Genomic DNA, 11714 nt, shown 5'->3' with positions numbered 1-11714 from the left:
CTAACCCTAAACGAAACCAGTACCCTAACCCTAACCCTAACCCTAAACCTAACCCTAACCTGTTCCCAAAACCTAACACTAACACTCACCCTAACACGTACCCTAACACTGACCCTAACCCAAACCAGTACCCTAACCCTAACCATAACCCTAACCTGTACCCTAACGCTATCCCTAACCCTGACGCGTATCCTAACCCTAACCCTAACCTGTACCCTAACCCTAACCATATCCCTAACCCTCACCAGTACCCTAACCCTAAACCTAACCCTAACCTAACCCTAATCCGTACCCTAACCCTAACCCTAACCCTAACCAGTACCCTAACCCAACCCTATCCCGTACTGTAACCTGTACTCTAACCCTAAACCTTACCCGTAACCTAACCCTAACACTAACCTTAACCAGTACCGTAACCCGTACCCTAACCCGTAACCTAACCCGTTCCCTAACCCTAACCCTAACCAGTACGCTAACCCTAACCCTAACCCTAAAACTAACCCGTACCCTCATCCTTACCCTAAGCTGTACCCTAACCCTAGCCCTAACCCGTACCCTAACCCTAATCCTTACACTAACCCTAACAAGTACCCTAACCCTAAACGTAGCCAGTACCCTAACCTTAACCCTAAACCTATCCCGTAACCTAACCCTAACCCTAAACCCAACCCTAACCCGAAACCTAACCCTAACACAGCCTATCCCATACCCTAATCCTAACCCGTACCCTAACCCGTACCCTAACCCGTACACAGCCCTAACCCTAACCCGTAACCTAACCCTAACCCTAACCAGTACCCTAACTCTAAACCTAACCTTAACCTTAACCCGTACCCTGACCCTAACCCTAACCCTAATGCTTACCCGTACCCTTACCCTAACCCTAACCATAACCCGTACTCTAACCCCAAACCTAACCTGTACACTAAACCTAACCCTAGCCCTAACCTCATTGCTAACCCGTTCCCTAACCCTAACCCGTACCATAATGCGTCCCCTAACCTGTACACAGCCCTAACCCTAACCCGTAACCTAACCCTAACCCTAACCCTACTCCTAACCCGTACACTCACCCTAACCCTCACCTGTACCCTAAACCTAACCTGTACCCTAACCCTAACCCTTACTCTAAACCTAACCCGTACCCTAACTCTAACCCCAACCAGTACTCTAACCCTAACCCAAACCTTAACTCTAACCCGTACCCTAATCCTAACCCTAAACCTAACCCTTACCCGTACCCTTACCCTAACCCTAACACTAACCCGTACTCTAACCCCAACCCTTACCCGGACACTAAACCTAACCCTAGCCCTAAACCTATTGCTAAACCCTACCCTAACCCTAACACTAACACTAACCCTAACCCGTACCCTAACCCGTACACTAACCGTAACCTTTACCCGTACCCTAAGGCTAACCCTAAACCTAACCCTAACCCTAACCGTAACCCTAACCCTACACAGTACCCTAACCATAACCCTAACCTTACCCCTATCCCGTAACCTAACCCTAACCCGTACCATAACCCTAACCCGTACCCTAACCCGTACCCTAACCCATTCCCAACCCTAACCCTAAGCCGTAACCTAGCCCTAACTCCAACCCTTCCCCTAACTCGTACACTCACCCTAAACCTAACCCGTACCCTAACTCTAATCCGTACCCTAACCGTAACCCTTACTCTAACCCTAACCCGTACCGTAACCCTAAACCAACCCAGTACCTTAAAGCTACCCCTAACCTTACCTTAACCCTTACCCTAACCCTAACCCTAACCCGTACCCTAACTCTAACCCTAACCCGTACACTAAATCTAACCCTAAACCTAACCCGTACCCTAACCTGTACCCTAAACCGTACCTAGCCCTAACCCTAACCTATAACCTAAGCCTAAACCTAAACCTACCCTAACCCGTACACTCACCCTAAAACTAACCCTAACCCTAACCCTAATCTTAACCCATACCCTAACTCTAACCCTAAAACGTACCTAAACCTATTCCTAACCCTAACCATAATCCGTACCCTAACAATAACCCTACCCAAACCTGTACCCTAACCCCAACCCTAACCCGTACCCTAACCCGTAACCTAACACTAACCCTAACCCTAACCCGTACCCTAACCATAACCGTAACCCGTACCCTATCCCTAACCCTAACGTGAACCGTAAACCTAAACCTAACCCTAACCAGTACCCTAACACTAACCCTAACCCTAATCTTAAACCTAACCCGAACCCAAAACCTAACCCTAACCGGTACCCTTACCCTAACCCTAACCCTAACCCTAACCCATACCGTAAGCCGTACACTAACCCTAAACCTAAGCTGTACCCTAACCCGTACCCTAACCTAACCCTAACCCTAACCCTAAACCTAATCCATAACCTAACCCTAACCCTAAACGAAACCAGTACCCTAACCCTAACCCTAACCCTAAACCTAACCCTAACCTGTTCCCAAAACCTAACACTAACACTCACCCTAACACGTACCCTAACACTGACCCTAACCCAAACCAGTACCCTAACCCTAACCATAACCCTAACCTGTACCCTAACGCTATCCCTAACCCTGACGCGTATCCTAACCCTAACCCTAACCTGTACCCTAACCCTAACCATATCCCTAACCCTCACCAGTACCCTAACCCTAAACCTAACCCTAACCTAACCCTAATCCGTACCCTAACCCTAACCCTAACCCTAACCAGTACCCTAACCCAACCCTATCCCGTACTGTAACCTGTACTCTAACCCTAAACCTTACCCGTAACCTAACCCTAACACTAACCTTAACCAGTACCGTAACCCGTACCCTAACCCGTAACCTAACCCGTTCCCTAACCCTAACCCTAACCAGTACGCTAACCCTAACCCTAACCCTAAAACTAACCCGTACCCTCATCCTTACCCTAAGCTGTACCCTAACCCTAGCCCTAACCCGTACCCTAACCCTAATCCTTACACTAACCCTAACAAGTACCCTAACCCTAAACGTAGCCAGTACCCTAACCTTAACCCTAAACCTATCCCGTAACCTAACCCTAACCCTAAACCCAACCCTAACCCGAAACCTAACCCTAACACAGCCTATCCCATACCCTAATCCTAACCCGTACCCTAACCCGTACCCTAACCCGTACACAGCCCTAACCCTAACCCGTAACCTAACCCTAACCCTAACCAGTACCCTAACTCTAAACCTAACCTTAACCTTAACCCGTACCCTGACCCTAACCCTAACCCTAATGCTTACCCGTACCCTTACCCTAACCCTAACCATAACCCGTACTCTAACCCCAAACCTAACCTGTACACTAAACCTAACCCTAGCCCTAACCTCATTGCTAACCCGTTCCCTAACCCTAACCTCAACACTAACCCTAACCCGTCCCCTAACCCATACCCTAACCGTAACCCTTACCCATACCCTAACGCTAACCGTAACCCTAACCGTAACCCTTACCCTAAACTTAAACCTAAACCATACCTTAAACCTAACCATAATCCTAACCCCTACCCTAACCCTAACCCTAACCCTAAACAGTACTCTAACCCTAACCCTAAACCTAACCCGTGCCCTAACCCTAACCCTTACGCGTACCCTTACCCTAAATGTAAACCAAATGAGTACCCTAACCCTAATCCTAACCCTAGACCTAACCCGTACCCTTACCCTAACCCTAACCCTAACCCGTAACCTAACCCTATCCCTAACCCGTAACCTAAACCTAACCCTAACCTTAACCCTAACCCTAACCCTAACCCATACCTATACCCTAATCCTAACCGTAACCAGTACCCTAACACTAACCCGTACCCTAACCCTAACCCTAACCCGTTCCCTAACCGTAACCCTTACCCGTACCCTTACACGAACCCTAAAACTAACCCTAACCCTAACCTTAACCCTAACCCGTACCCTAAACCTAACACAAACCCTAACCATAACCAGTACCCTAACCCTAACCCTAACCCTTACCCGTACCATAACCCTAACCCTAACCCTAGCCCGTACCCTTACCCTAACACTACCCCTAACCCGTACCCTAACCCTAACCCTAAACCGACCCTAAACCTAACCCTAACCCTACACCTAACCCGTAACCTAAACCTAACCCTAACCCTATCCTGTACCCTAAACCTAAGCCTAACCCTAACCCGTACCCTAACCCTAAACCTAACCCGAACCCTAACCCTAACCAGTACCCTAACACTAACCCTAACCCTAACTCTAACCCTAACCCGTACCCTAACCCTAACCCTAACCCGTACCCTAACCCTAACCCGTACCCTAACCTAACCCATACCCTAAGCCGTACACTAACCCTAAACCTAAGCCGTTCCCTAACCCGTACCCTAACCTAACCCTTACCATAACCCTAAACCTAATGCATACCCTCACCCTAACCCTCAAACCAAACCAGTACCCTATCCTTAACCCTAACCCTAACCCCTAACCCTATCCCTACACCTAACCCTAATCATAACGCATACCCTAACCCTAACCCTAACACTAACCCTAACCTGTACCCTAACACTTACCCTAATCCAAACCAGTACCCTAACCCTAACCTTAACCCTAACCCGTACCCTCACCCTAACCCTAACGCGTATCCTAACCTTAACCCTAAATCTCACCCTAACCTGTAACTTAAACCTAACCCTAACCCTAACCCTAACCAGTACCCTCACCCTAACACTAACACTAATCCTAACCCTAATCCGTACCCTAACCCTAAACCTAACCAGTACCCTAACCCTATCCCTGTCCCGTACTGTAATCCGTACCCTACCCCTAACCCTAACCCGCAACCTAACCCTAACACTAACCTTAACCAGTACCGTAACCCGTACCCTCACCCTAAACCTAACCCGTACCCTCACCGTTACCCTAAGCCGTACCCTGACCCTAACTCGTACCCTAACTCTAACCCTTACGCTAACTCTAACCCGTACCCTAACCCTTAACCTAACCAGTACCCTAACCATAACCCTAACCCTATCCCGTACCCTAACCCTAACCCCAACCCTAACCCGTAACCTAACCCTAACCCGTACCCTAACCCATACACAGCCCGAACCCTAACCCGTCACCTAACCCTAATCCTACCCCTAACCCGTACAATCACCCCAACCCTAACCCATACCCTAACCCTAACCCTTACTCTAACCCTAATTCTAACCCTAACCTTAACCCTAACCCGTACCCTAACCCTAACCCGTACCCTTACACTTCCCTAACCCTAACCCGTACCCTAACCCTAACCCTAACCCGTACACTAAACCTAACCCTAGCCCTAACTCTATTGCTAACCCGTACCCTAACCCTAAGACTAACCTTAACCCATACCCTAACCCGTACCTTAACCATAACCCTTACCCGTACCCTAACGCTAACCCTAACCCTAACCTTAACCCTACCCGTACCCTAAACCTAACCCTATCCCTAACCCCTACCCTAACCCTAAACAGTACCCTAACCCTATACCTAACCCTAACCGTAACCAGTACCCTAACCCTAACCCTAACCCGTACCCTAACCCTAACCCGTAACCTAAGCCTAACCCTAACCCTATCCCTAACCTTTACCGTAACCCATACCCTAACCCTAAGCCTTAACCTAATCCTAACCCTAACCCGTACCCTAACCCTAACTCTAAACCTAACCCTAACCCTAACTCGTACCCTAACCCTAACTCTAACCCGTACCCTAACCCTAACCTTAAACCTAACCCTAAACCTAACCCGTACCCTCACCCTAAACATAAGCCGTACCCTAACCCTAACCCCTACCCTAACCCTAACCCTACCCCGTACCCTAACCCTAACCCGTACCCTAACGCGTACCCAGCCCTAACCCCAACCCGTAACCTAACCCTAACCCTAATCCTAACCCTAACCCATACACTCACCCTAACCCTAACCCGTACCCTAACCCTGACCTGTACTCTCACCCTAACCCTTACTCTAACCCTAACCCGTACCCTTACCCTAACCCTAAACCTAACCCGTACCCTCACCCTAAACATAAGCCATACCCTAACCCTAACCCCTACCCTAACCCGTACCCTACCCCGTACCCTAACCCTAACCCGTACCCAGCCCTAACCCTAACCCGTAACCTAACCTTAACCCTAATCCTAACCCTAATCCTAACCCTAACCCATACACTCACCCTAACCCTAACCCGTACCCTAACCCTGACCTGTACTCACCCTAACCCTTACTCTAACCCTAACCCGTACCCTTACCCTAACCCGTACCCTTACCTTAACCCTATTCCTAACCTGTACCCTAACTCAAACCCTAACCCGTACCCTAAACCTAACCCTATTGCTAACCCGTACCCTAAACCTAAACCTAACTCGTACAGTAACACGTACCCTAATCCTAACCCTAACCCGTAATCTAAGCCTAACCCTAACCCTATCCCTAACCTGTGCCGTAACTCGTACCCTATCCCTTACCCTAAGCCGTAACCTAACCCAAACCCTAACCCTAACCCGTTCCCTAACCCTAACTCTAAACCTCACCCTAACCCTAACTCATTCCCTAACCCTAACCCATAACCTAAGCCTAACCCTAACCCTATCCCTAACCTGTACTGTACTCCCCCCTTCTCCCCTCCCCCACCTTCTTCTCCCCTCCCCTCCCCTCCCCTCGGGCACCTGGACAGAGCTCGGGAGGGTGGGCAGCAGGTCGACGCTGCAGCCCTCCAGAGCCACCTGCAGGCGGAAAGGCGTCCAATAAAACTTGAACGGAGCCACAAAAAAAAAAATAAGATGCGCACCCACCTCTCCTTCCTTCCTTCCACAGAGAACACCCACCTCTCCTTCCTTCCTTCCCTTTCTGATCTTTGTTTTAAAACCATTAGGGAAAAGGTCCAGGTGCTTCCGCACCTTTTGCCTTTCAACCTTCCATTGGACAAAGACTCTCTCACTGACTAAACTTTAGACTCATCTGAACCCTTTTCTCAACAAGGCTTCGTCCTTGGGCCCTGCCTTCAGCCTGCCTCATGATGCACCGAGTCCTACTGAGTCAGGTTAGAAGGAACCCCACTCTACCTCCCATATCGGATCAAATTCCTCAGCCCTTCCCCTCTGTATCTGATCACTCCCAGTCCTCCTCTGGCAAGAATCTTACATTAGGTTAGCAAGATAAGTCTTGATGTCTACTCTTAGTACTTTTTCATACAAAGACCCTCTTGCTCTGCTCCTTGGTTGTAAATCCCAGCTGTCTCGGCTATCTTCAGAGTGGAGCCCAGTCTCTCTCCCATGGCCACAGTCAGGACACCTGTCGCCACAGTCCTGGCTAAGGTCTTCCTTCCATTTTTAGAAGCGTCAGAATGAATTTTTTCATTAACACCATTAGGGTGTGAGCTCAAAGGGATGAGTGAGCCTAGCCGTTCTGATCCTTCTGCCGAGTTCACCCAAGCTGACTTGGGCTGCTTTCTGCTTGCTGAGACCTGCCCCAATCAGGTAACCATCTCTTCACCTTCCAAGACATCCTGTTGGTGCACTCGCCCTTGGACACCTCTAGCCTGCAGCCCTAGAAGAGAATTGCCAATTCCCCTTCCACCCTTTTGAAAACCTCCCTCTGTGCAGATCCTTGTTTCAATCGCCATAGTATCCTGGGTTTCAAGGCATTTTGCCCAGCCAGGTGCAGCACATTGTCTCTCTATGCACTTCTTCACGTGTGGAAAGGGTCCGAGGACTTTGTAACCCACCTCCCAGCACCCCTTGGGGATTCATCTGATTTTTCAGCAGGAGAATTCTACAGGCTTCGGACATTAAAAAAATTAAAAAATAAAAAAAAAAGCTCCAGCTAGCCCGGAGGCAGGACTCAGACCTGGCCCAGTGCGGTGTGGCCAGCCCCAGCCCCGCGGAGGCCACAGGCAAGCTGGCTGTGGACACCTTTCCGGCCAGGGTCATAAAGCACAGGACCACTTTCCTGGAGGCCAGAAGCCAGGGGGCCCTAGACCCGGGTGGCCCCCGTGTCCGGCATGGCTCAGGCACCCCTGGCTCTGTGGGGGGCTTGTATCGGGACATGGGGGCCCAGGGGGGAAGGCCCTCCCTCATCGCCAGGATCCCAGTGGCCAGGATCCTGGGGGACCCAGAGGAAGAGTCCTGGAGTCCCTCTCTGACCAACCTGGAGAAAGTGGTGGTCACTGACGTGACCTCAAACTTTTTGACCGTCACCATTAAGGAAAGTAACATGGACCAAGGCTTTTTTAAAGAGAAAAGATGAATTGCTGGGTGGGTGATCCCAGGACAAGAGAGCAGGAGAGAGAGTGGGAGCGCAAACTTGGCATCATGCTTTTTATTTCTGGGTGGGAGGCGGCCTTCTGGCTGGTCCTGTCCCCAAACTTCACACGCCCAGCCCGTTCCATTCCTCCTCCCTCCCCTCAGTTTTGGTTGGAAAGAGTATCTCTAGAGTTATATTTTCTATTAGATGTAAATATGTTATTTAAGAAAAAATATCTAAATATATATATTTCAACTCTAAAAAAAAAAGTGCATAGGGGGAGGGGGCAATCGTTGGGGACAGGGGCTGCTCCCCAGAGGTGAGCTCCCGCTCTGGGGCCTGCAGTGTTGGTGGCTGCAGGGGCAAAGTCACAGGGAAGCTGGCCATGTAGAAGACTCGGCCTAGGCGCTTGGCCACATGGGCCCGGATCTTGAGAGCAGGCCCTAGCTTCAGCCCCATGGTGGTCAGGAGGTGCTCCTCTGTCAGCAGGGGCAAGGTCTCCCCATCAATCCCTTGTTCTCTGAAGACCGGTGCATATTCTCCGCAGCCAGACAGGCCCCCCACAAAGCTGCAGACATCATCCACTGTCCACTTGCTGAGGTCTTCAGGGGCTGTGGCCTCCTCCCCATCCATGAAGAGTCCCCCCATGGTGCCTGTGTGGAAGTAGGGGCTGACGGCGTAGGGTAAGCCCAGGGGCAGGGGAGGGGGCAGCATGGACCCTGAGAGAAGCCCCTTCCCTTCAGGGCTGCCCCTTCCAGTTGGGGCTTGGCCCAGGTTGGGGCCCTGGCCCCCAGCAGCCACCATCTCAGAGTCCTCTCCTTCTGAATCCTTGGGGGGCTCATCCTCAGAGCCATCTTGTGCCCAGAGCCCAGCCCCCATGGTCTCCTTGGACTCACTGGAGTGGGCTGAGGCAGGGCTGGGGCCCCCCTTCCGAGGGGCTCGGCGGACAAGCTCCCGGGGGAGGTCGGGGGGCCGGGACCTGGGGGTCCCTGGGGGGGCAGGGCCAGCAGCAGCGCAGAGCTGTGTCTCAGCACCAGCATGGCCCTGCGCCGCTGGAACTCCTCGGCGCCATCGGACGGGAGCAGGGTGGCTTCAGGCGCCTGCAGCTGCGGGCGGTGCGTGCTCTCCAGCTCCTTCTGACACAGCAGCTCTGCCAACATCTCCAGCCAGGCCAGGTTCTGCTTCCGCAGGAGCTCCTGCTGCCAGGCAAGCATCTCCGCCTGGGCAGGGGGCAGGAACCCGTAACCTGGGGTCTGGCACAGGGCCGAGGGCACCCCCAAAAAGGGAGGCCTGAGGTGGGGGCCCAGGGCGATTTGGGGGCATTCTGGGGCGACAGCAAGGAGGCGGCTGCGACAGCTCCCTCTCTGAGAAGTATGGGGTGCCAGCTGGCACGGTGCCCTCTCGGTGCTGAGCCAGGCCCTGCTTTCGACGTTGACCTGTGGTGGATGAGAGGAGGTGGACTTCCAGGGCACTGGGATTCCTCACAGCTGCTACTGCCACCTCCTGCCGGACCCTTAGGAGATCGTGGCTGGGGAGGCCAAGGTGGTACAGGCGCTGGGGGTCCTCAAAGGTGCTGGCCTCACTCAGGACAGAGACAAGCCGACGGTAGTGATCCTCAGGGGCCATGAGGCCCTAACCCTAACACTAACCCTACCCCTAACCCTAAATCTAACCTTAAACCGTACCCTTACCCTAACCCTAACCCTAACCCGGACCCTTACCATAAACCTAAACCTAACCCGTACCCTAACTCAAACCCTAAACCTTACCCTAAACCTAAACCTAACCCTAACCCTATTGCTAACCCGTACACTAAACCTAAACCTAACACTAACCCTAACCCGTACCCTAACCCGTACCCTAAACCTAACCCTAACCCGTACACTAACACTAACCCTAACCCCATCCCGTATCGTAACCCTAACCCTAACCCTAAACCTAAACCTAACCTGTACCCTAACCCTAACCCTAAAACTAACCCTAACCAGTACCCTAACCCTAACCCTAAAGCTAACCCGTACCCTAACCGTAACCCTAACCCATACCCTAAACCTAACCCTACACCTAACCAGTACCCTAACCCTAACCCCAACCCGCTCCGTAACCTGTACCCTAACCCTAACCCTAACCCATAACCTAACCCTAACCCTAAACTGTTCCGTAACCCGTACACTAACCCTAACCCTAACCCGTACCCTCACCCTAACCATAACACTAACCCTAACCCGTACCCTAACCCTAACCAGTACCCTAAACCTAACCCTAACCCGTACCCTAACCTAAACCGTACCCTAACCCTAATCCTTACTCTAACCCTAACCCATACCCTAACCATAACCCTAACCAGTATCCTAACCCTAACCCTAAACTTTTTTTTTATAATAGTCACACAGAGAGAGACAGAGAGAGGCAGAGACACAGGCAGAGGGAGAAGCAGGCTCCATGCAGGGAGCCCAATGTGGGATTTGATCCCGGGTCTCCAGGATCGCGCCCTGGGCCAAAGGCAGGTGCCAAACCGCTGCGACACCCAGGGATCCCATCCTACCCTAAACTTAAACTTAACCCGTACCCTAACCCTAAACCTAACCCTAATCCTAAACCTAACCCTAACCCGTAACCTTACCCTAACCCTAACCCGTACCCAAACCCTAACCCTAACCAGTACCATAAACCTAACCCTAACCCTAACCCTATTGCTAACCACTACCCTAACCCTAACCCTAACAAAACCCAAAGCCGTACCCTAACCCGTATCCTAAACATAACCCTTACCCGTACGCTAACACTAACCCTAAACCTACCCTAACCCTAACCTTAACCGTAACCCGTACCCTAAACCTAACCATAACCCTAACCCTAACCCTAACCCCTACCCTAACCCGTACCCTAACCCTAACCCTAACCCATACCCTAAACCTAAACCTAACCCGTACCCTACCCTAAACCTAACAAGTAACATAACCCTAACCCGAACTCTAACCCTAACCCATACCATAACCCTAACCCTAACCTGTAAAATAAACCTAAACCTAACCCTAACCCGTACCCTAAAACTAACCCTAACCCTACCCTACCCCTGCCCTAACCCTCACCCTAACCCTAACCAGTACACGAACCGTAACCCTACCCCGTACCCTAACCCATACCCTAACCCTAACCCTCAACCTAACCCTAACCCTAACCCATACCCTAAGCCGTACCATAACACTAAACCTAATCCTAACTCGAACCCTAATCCTAACCCTAACCCTCACCCTAACCCTAACCCTAACCTGTATGCTAACTCTAAAACTAATCCTAACCAGTACCCTAACACTTACCCTAACTCTAAACCTAACCCGTACCCTAAACCTAACCCAACCGGTACCCTAAACCTAACCGTAAGCCGAAACCGTACCCTAACCCTAACACTAACACTAACCCGTAACCTAAACCTAACCCTAACCCGAACCCCAACCCT

The 11714-nt window shown here is 51.2% G+C and overlaps 1 pseudogene; it reads right to left on the bottom strand.

Annotated features, from left to right (window-relative positions):
* Window positions 1-7980: 7980 nt before the first annotated feature.
* Window positions 7981-9880, bottom strand: LOC112912563 (sterile alpha motif domain-containing protein 11-like; annotated as a pseudogene).
* Between the last annotated feature and the right edge of the window lie 1834 nt (window positions 9881-11714).

This window comes from Vulpes vulpes, chromosome 14, assembly GCF_048418805.1.
Source record: "Vulpes vulpes isolate BD-2025 chromosome 14, VulVul3, whole genome shotgun sequence".
NCBI lineage: Eukaryota > Metazoa > Chordata > Mammalia > Carnivora > Canidae > Vulpes > Vulpes vulpes.
Note: the sequence above shows the minus strand (reverse complement) of the source record. Positions and strands in the feature narration are given on the sequence as shown.